The sequence below is a fragment of the Tupaia chinensis genome, unplaced genomic scaffold, assembly GCF_000334495.1.
Source record: "Tupaia chinensis unplaced genomic scaffold, TupChi_1.0 Scaffold144045_1, whole genome shotgun sequence".
NCBI lineage: Eukaryota > Metazoa > Chordata > Mammalia > Scandentia > Tupaiidae > Tupaia > Tupaia belangeri.
The window spans coordinates 1,695,532-1,708,177 of record NW_006203897.1 but is presented as its reverse complement, the minus strand read 5'-3'; the positions used below and the strand labels follow the sequence as shown (position 1 = coordinate 1,708,177).

At 42.5% G+C, this 12,646-nt stretch overlaps 2 long non-coding RNA genes across 2 annotated transcripts in view; one reads left to right on the top strand and one right to left on the bottom strand.

The window, feature by feature from the left end:
- Positions 1-953: 953 nt before the first annotated feature.
- Positions 954-12,646, bottom strand: part of LOC106733549 (uncharacterized) — a 29,188-nt gene continuing 17,495 nt past the window's right edge. Inside the window, exons 3-4 of the long non-coding RNA XR_003547419.1 lie at positions 3,580-4,352; positions 954-1,440 (exon numbers count right to left, since the gene is read on the bottom strand). This is a non-coding gene — a long non-coding RNA (uncharacterized LOC106733549). The remainder of the gene's footprint in view (positions 1,441-3,579; positions 4,353-12,646) is intronic.
- The window catches only part of LOC106733548 (uncharacterized), a 4,119-nt gene continuing 2,031 nt past the window's right edge, over positions 10,559-12,646 (top strand). The window contains exon 1 of the long non-coding RNA XR_001369573.2: positions 10,559-11,157. This is a non-coding gene — a long non-coding RNA (uncharacterized LOC106733548). The remainder of the gene's footprint in view (positions 11,158-12,646) is intronic.

Sequence of the window (12,646 nt, the reverse complement as noted above, 5' to 3'; positions counted from 1 at the left end):
CTCTAAAAATCGAGTTTATTATTTTTTTAAATGTGAGTTAAGATCACCAATCTTACTAGAAAAATAACCAAGCATTGGAAAGCTACCAAGCTTATGGTGGCAGACTAAATTCTAACTTTTTCTGGGAAGTTTGAATTTTACCATGGCAGCAAATACTATCAGTTGTTTGCTTTGAAACGACAGGTTCACCTCATTCCTTTTCAAGGATATGTTCGTCAAATTGTCTAGATAACAGTAATTTGTTAATATTTCTTAAAATACATTAATGATCTATGAAAAAAAGCAGCTAGTTGAACTCACGTCTTAAACAATGAAATAATTGCTTTTCCTTAAATAGCCAACATAATCATGCAGCATTTCATCACAGAGAATAAAACAGATACTCAAGGATGAACCTTTAATTATTTTATTTTTATTTTTTGCCATAGGTCCTGTGTGTTCACCAGAGAGAGACAGAGGGAAAGTGAGAAATCACTCCCCAGGGGAGATGACCCTGCTGCAATCCCTTCTCCTCTCAGGACTTTGGGCACACATGTACATATACCCAGCATGATTTTCAAACTATCAAGTCCAGGACTCAAACAGCAGTTGGCCATGTGGGAATCCAGCACCTTAACCACCATATCACCTGTTAGCCCAATGTTTAATAAATCTAATAATTGTTACGGCTTCAGAAAAGATATTCCGTAGTGAAATGGACCCCCTTTTTTTTTTTTTTTTTGAGAGGTTTTTGCTATAGGGCACGTAGGCTCGCCAGACAGAGGGAGAGAGAAAGAGAGATAGAAAGCGAGAAATCACCCCCCCCAGGGGGATGGTCATGCTGCAATCCCTTCTCCTCCATTCTCCTCTCAGGATCTTGGGCACACACGCACATGTGCTTGGCGTGAGTTTAAGCCACTGGGTCCGGGACTCAAACTATGGTCGACTACATGGGAGTCCAGCGATACAGCCACTATGCTAACTGCTGGTCCCTGGACCCCTTTATTTTTACTGGGAGTGTGTGGAGTGAGAAACACAAGGACTACTAGTATGATTTGGTGCCAGTGCTTTGCTTCAGCAAGCGGGCCAGTTAATCTTTACTGTTTCTGTCACTGCATTACCATAGTCCATACCTTACACAGTGAATTTATCTATTCTTCCCATTTATGCTGACAATAACATCATTCTAAGCTGTTCCAATGCTAATAACAGAAAATACCTGAGTCTGAATAATGTAAGAGAATAGAGGTGTGTCAGCTTACAGTTTGGAGGTCCTAGTCCAGGGGCCGTGTCTGGTGGGGATCTTGAAGAGTCCTGGAGATCACATCAGAGCTGGAGCGCAGAGCAGAGTGTGTGCGTCCAGAGTCTCTCTATTCTGGTCTCGTTCCCTTTCCAGCAGGACACAATCGTGGGGACTCTGCCATGATGACCTTCATCGCAATTTCCTCCTGAAGACCCCACCTTACAACATAATCAGTGTTTAAGTTTTTACCCTCTTAATTCCATCACAACCAAATCTCAATACATGACTTTTTAGGGGACACTGAAGCCATAGCAAACACCTATCATCATGTGCCACTTACAGATCAGACACTGAGGCTTAGAGAGTTGGAAGAACTTCCCCAATGTCAAGGTTATCACCCGGCAGCACCAACTCTCCTGACAATGGATTGCTGCCATGTCCACTATGAAATACAGTCACCACCACCATCACCCCACCTCAGAACTCCTCAGAGCCACACAGGGTGCAAAACTGTGAAGACAGGGAGTTCTCCCTGGGTCTCCTAACTTCTCCACTCATCTTGACTCAGTAGGGGGTCAACTCCCAGATATTGAACCCTCCCCCCCACCCTCACCACCTTCTCCTACAGCCTCCTTTCCTCTGCTGCTATCAGATCGATAATAGCCTCAACATTCAGTCAGCACATTCGACTTTGATGAGTACTTTCCCATTCATCGTCTTTGGATTTTGATCTCCCCAATGTGCTTTTTGAGATAGTTATCCTTCTCATTTTTACACAGAAAAGGGAGATCTTGGGAGGTGGTAATGTGCACGCTCATATCGCTCACGTTTCTCATGTCTCCTTCCCTTCAGATCTTCTTACTCTCCCTAGAATAATGTATAGTAGGTTTACATGATGGCTAGTCCCTTTATATGCTCCCGCTGAGGAAGGCTGGCATTATAAAAGAGATTTTTTAAATTTATTCATGTATTTATTTTAATTTGACAGGAGAGAGAGAGGAAGTGAGAAAGCAATCTCCTAGGTCTAAGACTCGAACCGTAGTCAGCCATGTGGGAGTGTCCAGCGCCTTAACCACCATACCACCTCCTGGTCCCTAAAGCAGAATTTTTGAAAAGCAACACTGGTTTCTAAAAAGTGTCTTTCTTGGGGCTGGACAATGGCTCACAGGTAATTCAACACTCTGTGAGGCTGACCCTCAAGGGGAGGTTTCCAGATTCATAACCAGAGACTTGCCTAAACATGGTAGGCATATTATGCCCATGATCCAGAGCTGGCTGAAGCTGGGGATAGACTGTGATGTGAAGACCTGTTGGGGGTTTTCTCTCTCTCCGTGTCTCTCTCATGGAAGAACAAAGTAAATGTTTTAAATTAAGTAACTTCTTTATTTTGTAATAACACACTATTATTATTTGTGCCTCTCAAGGAGAATATGCAGAGCCAGAAAGAAATATAAACTATCAGGGCCATCCGGTGGCATGGTGCTAGACTCCCAAAGAGCTGACTGAGGTTCGAGTCCTGGACCTGACAGCTTGCTTTCCTCTCTCCCTCTCTCCTCTGTCTCTCTCTGATAAAGCACATGTACTCTATAGCAAATTTTAAACTAATAATAATAATAAAAAGAAAAGATACAATCAAAATAATAATAAATAAAATAAAACAAAGAATATAAGCTATCATAATGTTAGAAGTGAAAATGAAATTGTATACATCTTCACTTGCAAAATTATAGTAGTAATGGGTATTTTTTTTAAGGTTTTTGACATAGGGCATGTGTGCTCACTGGAGAGAGAGAGAGGGAAAGTGAGAAGTCATCCCCCAGTGGGCATGGCCATGCTGCAATCCCTTCTGCTCCATTCTCTAAGGATTTGGGGCATACATGTCCACGTGCCTAGGGTGATTTTCAAGTTGCCAGGTCCAAGACTTCAACCATTATTGACCATGTGGGAGTCTATGCCTTAACCACTATGCCACCAGTGGTACCAGTAATGAGTATTTTTGCAAATTTAAATAAATTAATTAAGTAAATATATTTACATTTACAAGTGACAATAACATTTGCCATGTGCCTTTCACATCACAGTGACATGTGAACATGGCTTTCCTCTAAAATCCCAAACCACAGGAATAATATTTTAAACATGTTAAGATTGGATACACCCAAGAGTTTTTGCAGAAAGTAGCTGAATAAAATTTAGTAATCATGCCCCTTTGACAACCACAGACTACTTAGGGCTCACAGTAAAGAGTTAAAAGAAAAAACTCTCTGAGCCTGAAACCTGGGAGACAGCTTTTGAAGTGCTTTCACAAGGTTCTGGCGAGGGCAGGGAGTACTTTAAACTGAGGAAACAGGAAGTACCTAGATAAAAAGTTTGTTTGTTTCTTAGCGGGGTGGTCTTTTCTGGAGGTGCTCTTCCTGGAAACCAGTCCTTTTCCACCTTGATGTTGAGGTTTCCTGCGAAAAAGGAAATAACCTCTCCCTGGTACATCTAGAGGATCAGCTAGTCAATAAAAAGCTGCAGAAATTGAGTTTGCCCTGTTCGATGTTATCGGGACAAAGGAAGGGGAGGAGCAACCTGGAAGAAAGAGGGTACTGAGAGAAGACTGGAGGGTTGTGCTGCAGGCCGGGCTCTGTTCTCCTGGGAAAAGCATCACTGCAGAAGAAAATGGCCATCTCAGGGGTGGGAGGGAGCAACAAGACACAGCACCGAGGATCTGAAACTGTGAACTTACACCATTCTCAAAACATTCCCATTCGTGGCTCCACGGGAAGGACCTCCTATTTCCAGAACGGTGTGATTTATTTTTCCTGGAGCACAGCGCCCCCTGGTGGAGGTGTGCTTGAAGCGTGACCCGCTGAGAGAATTCCCCGGAGCTTGTGGTTTAGCAAAGAGCTCATGCCTCAAACAAGGAAGCAAAGAGTTGGGGCTTCTTTGACATATACAGTCTCTCCATCTTCCCAAATATCAGCTTGTTAGTCAAGATGTACTATGATTTCCTTCTTAGGTTACTTTCCCCCACCCTCTCAAATTCCACTTCCCCACTGCTAAGATCCAGCTCCACCCTTCCCTGAGTGCCCATCACTCACCTTTTTCTGTTGTTGAGATTTTTGCTATAGGGCACAGGCACTCACTAGAGAGACAGAGATAGAGACAGAGAGACAGAAAGTGAAAAATCACCCCAATCCCCACCCCGGAAATAGTTACACCACAACCCTTTTGCTCCATTCTCCTCTAGGGATTTTGGGCATATACACACACACACACAGGTGCCTGCATATTTCAAGCCATTGCCATATCAGGACTCCAACCTGGTTGCCCACGTGGGAGTCCAGTGCCTTAACCACTATGCCACCTGCTGACGACACTTGCCTTTTGATTTTTTTAACATATTTTACCCACAGGATTCTTAGTGAAATATTGCTTGCACCATTTTCCTTTTAAATCCCCAGCATGCTGCTTCTATTGGGATCAGAATGAAACCAGTTTCCCTGAGACTTCTCATTTCTCTTAATCACCCTTGTAATGAGTCTTGCTAATGAAAGAGGCAATGAGGTATAGGTAACTGCTAAACAAAAAGCTGTTTAATGTCTAAAGCAGAGTAAAGTAGGCTTTAACAGGACCGTCACAGTAAGCATAGAGGCCACTATGAGACAGGGTCTTGCAGTGAAATGGCCTCTGGCTATTGCATGGGCATGTGGGTCTTTATAGCCAGAGAGCAGATGGTGGTCAGTGGATAGAAAATTGCCGAGAGGAGACATCAGGGAGAAGAGGGATTCTGGCTAAAATGATCTCACAGGATTCTTACTAAAGACAGATCAAGGCGATCAGACATCACTGGGAAGAGAATGGAGGATAAGGAACCCAATCTGATATTGAGGATCCTGTCCTGCAGAGGAGGAGCGAGAGTTGCAAGGGGGAGTTTTGGAAAGGGAGCGAGAGAGAGGGAGAGCTTAAGCACGACTTAATAAAGGTTCAATTCACTCTTGTTAGCTGCACAAGCAGTTACAGTCAATCTGTAACTAGCCCACAGAAGGAGGACAGGACTCAGGTTTGCCTTTCATGTTACTTTAATCACACAGGGAAAAAGGGGAGCTTAGAAGTCACGAGGAGACAAGTGGTGCAGAGCATCCTATGCTGGCTGGCCCAGCAATGGGGAAGTGAGAGAGAGGCTGAGTGCTGAGTCCGCTGGGCATCTAGGAGGCACAGGCATTGAGCCGAGCTGGAGGTGAGCTCCGTGCAGATCTTAGAGTATGATGGTGGTAGTGGTCACAAGATGACCAAGGAGGAGGAAAAGTCCACCCAGTGATCCCAGAGTACAGAGGTCAGGGTTAGTGGCCGACAGTGGAGCATCCAAGATGGCAGAGTGGAGGGCTGTCTGGGCGAGGAGGAGTCAGTGTGCAAACCTGCAGGGCCTCTGGCTGCAAGGGAAGTCTCAGATGCAGCGAGATGGGATCTGGTCCAAGAGGAGGACAGAGCCCATGAGCTGGGCTCAGACTCCTCTTTATGTCTAATTTTGGCAGGCTCATGGTGACTTGACAAAACAGAATATTCTTATGTAAGTCTATGGGATTTGAGTCAGAACAAAGTGGGATATTTTTGCCTGTCATGAGGGGGCGTGAAGCATAGACCATGCTCACGTCCCTCATGCTATCGGTCAGCATATGGCTAGTCTGCTATCAGCGATAAGCACTAGGGTGTTGGCTGAGTGTTGAATTTCCAGGAACATGACTAATGCCAGGCTGAACACACTACAAAATGGAGTCAGGTATGCTCTCAGCAAGCAGCATTACAATCAAACATTTTCTTCACAGTAAACTACTACCTTAGCCATTAAACAATATATATCAAGTGTAACAATTCTTCACAGCAAGTAAAACAACATATTAGGTATAACAGGTACTCTGATAGCGAAGGAAGAGGGTTCCTGTCAAATTGACTTAGCAGAGTTCTTTGCTAAAACTAAATTTCATAAGGAAGTATACAGACGAGCCTGAGAGAATGTTCTGCAGCCTGAAATTTGTCCAGGCAAACAATCTTTGTCAGAAGTGACCAAGATTTCTTAGTAATTATCATTGTGTTTGTCAAAAGCTCTAAAAAGTTCTCTCAGGGGCCAGACAGTGGTGCAGTGGAAGAGCACAGGCTCTCCAAGGATGAAGCACATGAACCGTTCCAGGTGCACATCTGGAGAATTGCCTTTGCTGACAATGAGTGTGCCTGTGATCTCCGGCTGGCTGAAGTTGGGGGTGGAGTGTGATGGGAAGACCCTGTTGGGATTCCTCTCTCTCTCTGTCTGTCTCTCTCTGTCTCTCTCTCTCTCTGTCTCTTGCTCATTAAAGAAATAAGTAATTTTTAAAAAGAAATAAAAAAGCACTTTTAACAGGATGAACCATTGCTATTATTTCCAGGAAGCTCCATCAAGCCGCAAGCAAGCCTGGTGAATGGCAGAGAGCCCATGCTGACCTAACGCCAGCACGCAGCAGCGTTCCAAACCATAGGCGTGTGAGGGCAGCTGGACAATGACTCAGCACTTCCCCAACTGTAAAAACCCCACAAAGAATATGCATTCCAGTGTAGGAGTGGTTTTTGGTTTTTGTTTTAATATCTGTAAGACTCTGCATTATTCCTAAATAAACTTAGTACTAGTATTTTGGGAGACGGAAAGCTAGTACTTGCCTTGGACCAAGAAGTGTGGTTACTGTTTGTAACAGTTAAAAAATAAAAAGAAATGCTGTTTTCCTCAGAAGTTTGCTTCCATGCCTTTTTAGAGAACTTTTAAACACAGGATCTGAGATTGATGTGGAATTTCTCAGAGGTATGAAGGAACAGAAAATAAATGTCTGCTTAATTCTGAAACACAGTTTTCACAAAAGAAGCCTTGCAATGCCCTTCTGATAAATGCAAAATAAAACAGGAAAGAAACCTGAATAAATATACAAGGGGACTTTGACAATTTCATGGAAAATAAAATTAAAGAACAAGTTCATTTGGGGGCAAAAATGTTTTTAAACCCATGCATCATTCTTTCATATGTATTTTCCATGAGCTTTGTGAAGACCCCACGCATAGAATGGAAAACCAAGTCAGAATAGCCTAACTTTAGCACTTAAGGTGATTCTCTTGAACTTCCGGTACAAAATATACCCCACCAAATGGAATGTTTTGAATGAACCCAAACAATTCTCATTTCAGATGTCAGAGCTGTGCATTCTGGCACAGGGTTAGGATGTGCAGGAAAGTGTTAGCATCTGTGAGATGGGTTCTAAGGTGTTTGCAAGAATTAATAAAAGTCTTGAATTTATTTTGCCCTGAAAGAGGTTTATTTTTTGGATAATGTCTGGAAAATTTAAAAACAACAACAACAACAAGAAAAACAACCAGACAAACAAAAAACTGCTGGCCATTGCCCTGTTGTGGTCAACACAAACACTACCCCATCAAAGAAAAACTAGACATTAGGAATGAAATCTTTCGAACTGTTAGAGAAATGCTGCCAAAAAAAAGAAGGAAGTAAAAGATCTACTTAAAGGTAGATTCCTTTAAATGCTGAGAATTTTAAAAATAATAATAATAAAATAACTGGTAGCTACATGAACCAATACTATTGCTAAGAGCTTTACACACACTATTTCGTTTTGGCCTCACAAAACTCCTCTGAGGTAAATACTATTATTGTCCCGATTTGACAGATGAGGAAACTGAACGATAACTTGCCTAAAGCTACAGAGGTAGTCAGATACCATAGCCTGTACTCCCAGCTGTTTTTCTCCTTTCTTGACTATATAGGGTGTAACACTTCTTAACACTGAACATTTGCCCAAGTACTTTTTATACAGGTATCGATTCAATTAATGCTTAAACAATAGCCAATTAAAGATTCAGTTGCATAATCCTGTTTTACAGATGAGGTAACAAAATCCACAAAGGCTGATTAAACTGCCCAAGGTCAGCCAGCCTACCGGAGTGGGATTCAGCGCAGAGATCAAATTTTAATTACTTTACAATACTGTATCTTATGCGGCAAAATGTTTTCATCCTAGCCACAAGCAAGTCTGGTGAATATGTAGTTTCTGAATTATACACTATAAGTCAACAATTAAAAATAACAGAGAAAATGAGTATTTTCTTTATTCACATTAATTTCAAATCAAGGAAGGACTAAAGAAATGCATGGCAAGGGATGCCCATAAGAAGACTAGAGTTTTCATTATTATAAGCTACTGGTAATGTCAGTGGAAGTGAGAGATGGTAAGTAGAAAACTTGGGGAAAGTTTTTGGTTAAAAAACAAACAAACAAACAAACAAAAATGGCAGGCCACAATGAGAAAAATCAAAATAGTATTAACTTGGGCAAAATTAATTACTGAATGAATCAAAAACAGTAGAATAACCAAAGTGTTACAGTACCTAATTTTTCCCACCAAAAAGCTAAAACCTCAGTGTGCTTGAATTTATCCTTATTTTACAGGCATTATTTGATTCTGGGGTTGATGATACTTGTCTATCTTAGAATTGCTCTCCTTGAAGATTTGACATGTGAATATTCAATGTATATGTGCTCTAGAGAGAGGTATTAGAAAAACGAACTGACGCACTGTAGATGCCTTATATTTTTAGAGACCTTTATACTGTACAGTAACTCATTTCCGCTCTTTACAATTTTTGTCTTCATTCATGATAGAGTGCATGAGCACATATGTGAGAGTGAGAGAGGAGAGACAGAGATAAGCACCCTCCATAGGATCGGCTCACACCATGATCCCCTGCCTTTGGTCATCCAGCTCATCAGTTTGTGGGTCCTCATGAGCATGGTCAGCATGAGTCAGGTTAAGTTGGCAAGAAGTCAAACCATGATCACCATGAGGGATCCAGCTTCTCTTGAGCAGCATATAGTCTCTGTGCCACAAACCTACCCTAATTTCAGTTCTTGATTAAACTATCAGCCAGCTGTTTGGGAAGTTGAAAAAATGACTGCTGACAGTGTTATGATAACTGTTTCCTCAAACTACAAAGAACTCACTTCTCCTTTCCATCTGCCCATCCAACAATGGAAAATGAAACCTATACCAAAAGGTAATTCTCCAGCAGTTCTATATTTATAAATGGTTGTTTATGCTACCAGTTGAATACAGTGGATCAGTGGGGATAGAACAGGTTAGGCTGCTGTGACCAACACCATGGCCACACCCACATCTCAATGGCTTAAGACAACAAAAGCTTATTTATCTCTCATACCACATGTTTAATATGGGTTGCAGGATGGAGGGAGGTATAATAGGAAGTTCTTCTCATTGAATCCATCCAAGGATCCAGCTGGATGAACTGATAGAGGATGCTTCTATGTAAATGCTTCCATGAATGATTCCATGTTACTGGAAAAATGGGAACAGAATTCTGCAGGTTCTAAATGTTGCCTCCTGAAAGTAACATTTAACTTCCACCTACATTTCATTGGGCAAGGCAAGTTATGTGATATGTCTGACATTAAAACAAAATGCAGGGCCAGCAGGTGGTGTGGTGGTTAAGGTGCTAGAATTCCCACATGGCCAACCACAGTTCAAGCCCTGAACCTGGCAGCTTGCACACTCTCTCTCTCTCTCTTTCTCTCTCTCTCTCTCTCTCTCTCTCTCTCTCTCTCTCTCTGTCTTTCTCTGGCAAAAACCCATGTAAAAAAATAATAATAAATAAGTGAATTTAAAAAAAAAAAAGAAGCAGCACCGTGCTCAGAAAGGAGAATTGGATAATTCACTGGGGAACAGCCCTAATGACTATGACCAAGTAAAGAAAAAGGGATGTTAGAATATAGAAAGATGTGATCTCAAAACAAAACAAAACAAAAAAACACAATTGTGAAACTTTGTGGGTCGCAGGCTAAAGATTCACATGAAGAGTTACTCAATAATAATAATAATATTTTTTAAAAATTAACTGGGAGGCATTTGGCTGAGGCAGCTCTAGTGCCTTGAGTTCTAGCTCAGTACAAATCATAAACTTAACTAGTCAGGAGCCACCAATCTCCCTCTAAGTAGAGACTTTCCACGGAAACAAACCCAGTGAGGTTGCTGCTCCACTTCAACAAATCAAATCCTTTTTTTGTTCATCTTATAAAAGACTTCTCCCTAATTCCTTCTCTATTTCTGTAATGGCCCAATTCACAAATCACTGTCTGCTCAAATAAGCTCTAAGTTTTTCCTTTTTCTTTGGCTTTGCTTTTGTTTTTGTTTTTGCTATAGAGTGCATGCACTTGCCAGAGACAGAGAGAGGGAAAGTGAGACATCATCCCCTCACCCAAGGAAGATGGCCACACCACAATCCTTTCTCCAGTGTCCATTTGGGATTTTGAGTATGCACATACACATGCCCAAGCTGCTGGATCCAGGTCTCATAACACTCAGTTGGCCACAAGAGATCTAGCATCTTTACCTTCACACTACCTGCTGGTCCTAAACTCTAACATTTTAACAGTCTCAGTTTATCTTTCAATATTAGTAATGTTTTAGTGGGTGTTTTTTTTTTTTTTACAAGAGGAAGGGGCCAGATGGAGTTTGTAGTTACCAGTGCCTATAGAGGCAAGGACAACAGAAACCTGCTGCTCCGTGGGATGGCATGAATATGTCCCCCTAAAATTCGTGTGTGGAAATTTGATTGTGAAGGAATTAAGAGGGTAGAAATGTTATCTGACTATGGGGTTAAGAAGCAGGGCCTTTGGGAGGTGATCAGGATTAGATGAGGTCATCTGGGTGGGGCTCCCATGACTGAATGCTGGCAGATTTGTAAGGAGAGAGAGGAAGACCAGAGCAGAGGCACACACAGAAGGCCTCGCCCTCTTGCCATGTGATGGCCGGTTTGCTTCAGGACTCTGCAGAAAGTCCCCCTTAACAAGAAGGTCCTCATCAGATGCAGCCACTAGACCTTGGACATCCAACACCATGAGTTAAGTAAGGCCTCTATTCATTTATAAATTCTGCAATTTGGTGTTCGGGTACTGAGTAACAGAGAATGGAATACAACTCCCATTTACCAGTCTAAGAGCTTGGAACTGGGTCCCGAAGTTGCCAGTTACCTGTGTGTCCCAAGGTCACAGGGGATGGCATATGTGATTTTTTTCTTTTTAGAGGTTTTTGCTATAGGGCACATGCACTTGCCAGGAAGACAGAGAGAGACAGAGAGACAGAAAGCGAGCAATCACCCCTGGGGGGGGGGCTGCAATTTGGTGTTCGGGTACTGAGTAACAGAGAATGGAATACAACTCCCATTTACCAGTCTAAGAGCTTGGAACTGGGTCCCGAAGTTGCCAGTTACCTGTGTGTCCCAAGGTCACAGGGGATGGCATATGTGATTTTTTTCTAAAAAGAGGTTTTTGCTATAGGGCACATGCACTTGCCAGGAAGACAGAGAGAGACAGAGAGACAGAAAGCGAGAAATCACCCCTCGGGGGGGGGATGGCCACGCAGCAACCCTTTCTCCTCCATTCTCCTCTCAGGATCTTGGGCATGTACACACACGCGCGCCCGGTGTGAGTTTAATCCACTGGGTCCGAGACTCGAATCGCAGTCCACTACGTGGGAGTCCAGCGACATAGCTATTACACCAACTGCTGGTCCCAGCATATGCGAATTTTAAGAAGAGGAAATATTTAATGAAACACCTGTGATTCTTAATAAAACATCTCATAATAAAGAAAGTAATTATGTAAAAAGGCAAAAGCTCAGCCCTGGTAAACTCTGGGATTTGGTTGCAACCTCACCATGTAGGACTTTGTGACTTTGGCTTGAACTGTGACTTACTAAATACCCAGAGTCCCTGTTCTCTATGCCAGGACATTGGTGGGAAATGACATCTCATACCTGATAAAATTTAACTAATGTTTTTTGTGAAATAAAACAGCAGTCAGAACTAGAGATATAGGAAGAAAAATGAGAGCTCATCATCAGAAAGAAATGTTCATGGCCTTATCTCCCAGGACTCTGTCCAAAAAAAAAGAAAAAAGAGGATGTTGCCTGCAGGGTACTGGGTTTCTCTGTAAATGGGAACACTGTTGTGTCTGTTGAAATGTTGAATCATCCCCATGCACACCAAGCCTGGTTTGCACTCTATAATCCCACTAGGAAGTGTGAAAGCACACTCGAAATCTCAGAACGAGGGCTCAGTTTGATTGCTGCAGGTTAACATCCAGGAGAGCATGGGCTCCTCCTCCTGTCAGCTCTCTGCTCTGTAGCTGTGAGCAAACACAAAGCACCTGTTTGCTTCTTATTTCATTTTCATTTTAATGAGGTACAAATTGAACATGTTGTACGAAGTCAGGAGCAAGAACAAGAAAGAGCACCACAGTGTGCTCTCCGGCTCCCCAGAGCATGCTTCTGCCACTAGCAACATCCCAATACCTGGGAGCGTGTCAGAAATGCAGAACGTTGGGCCCTGCCGGGC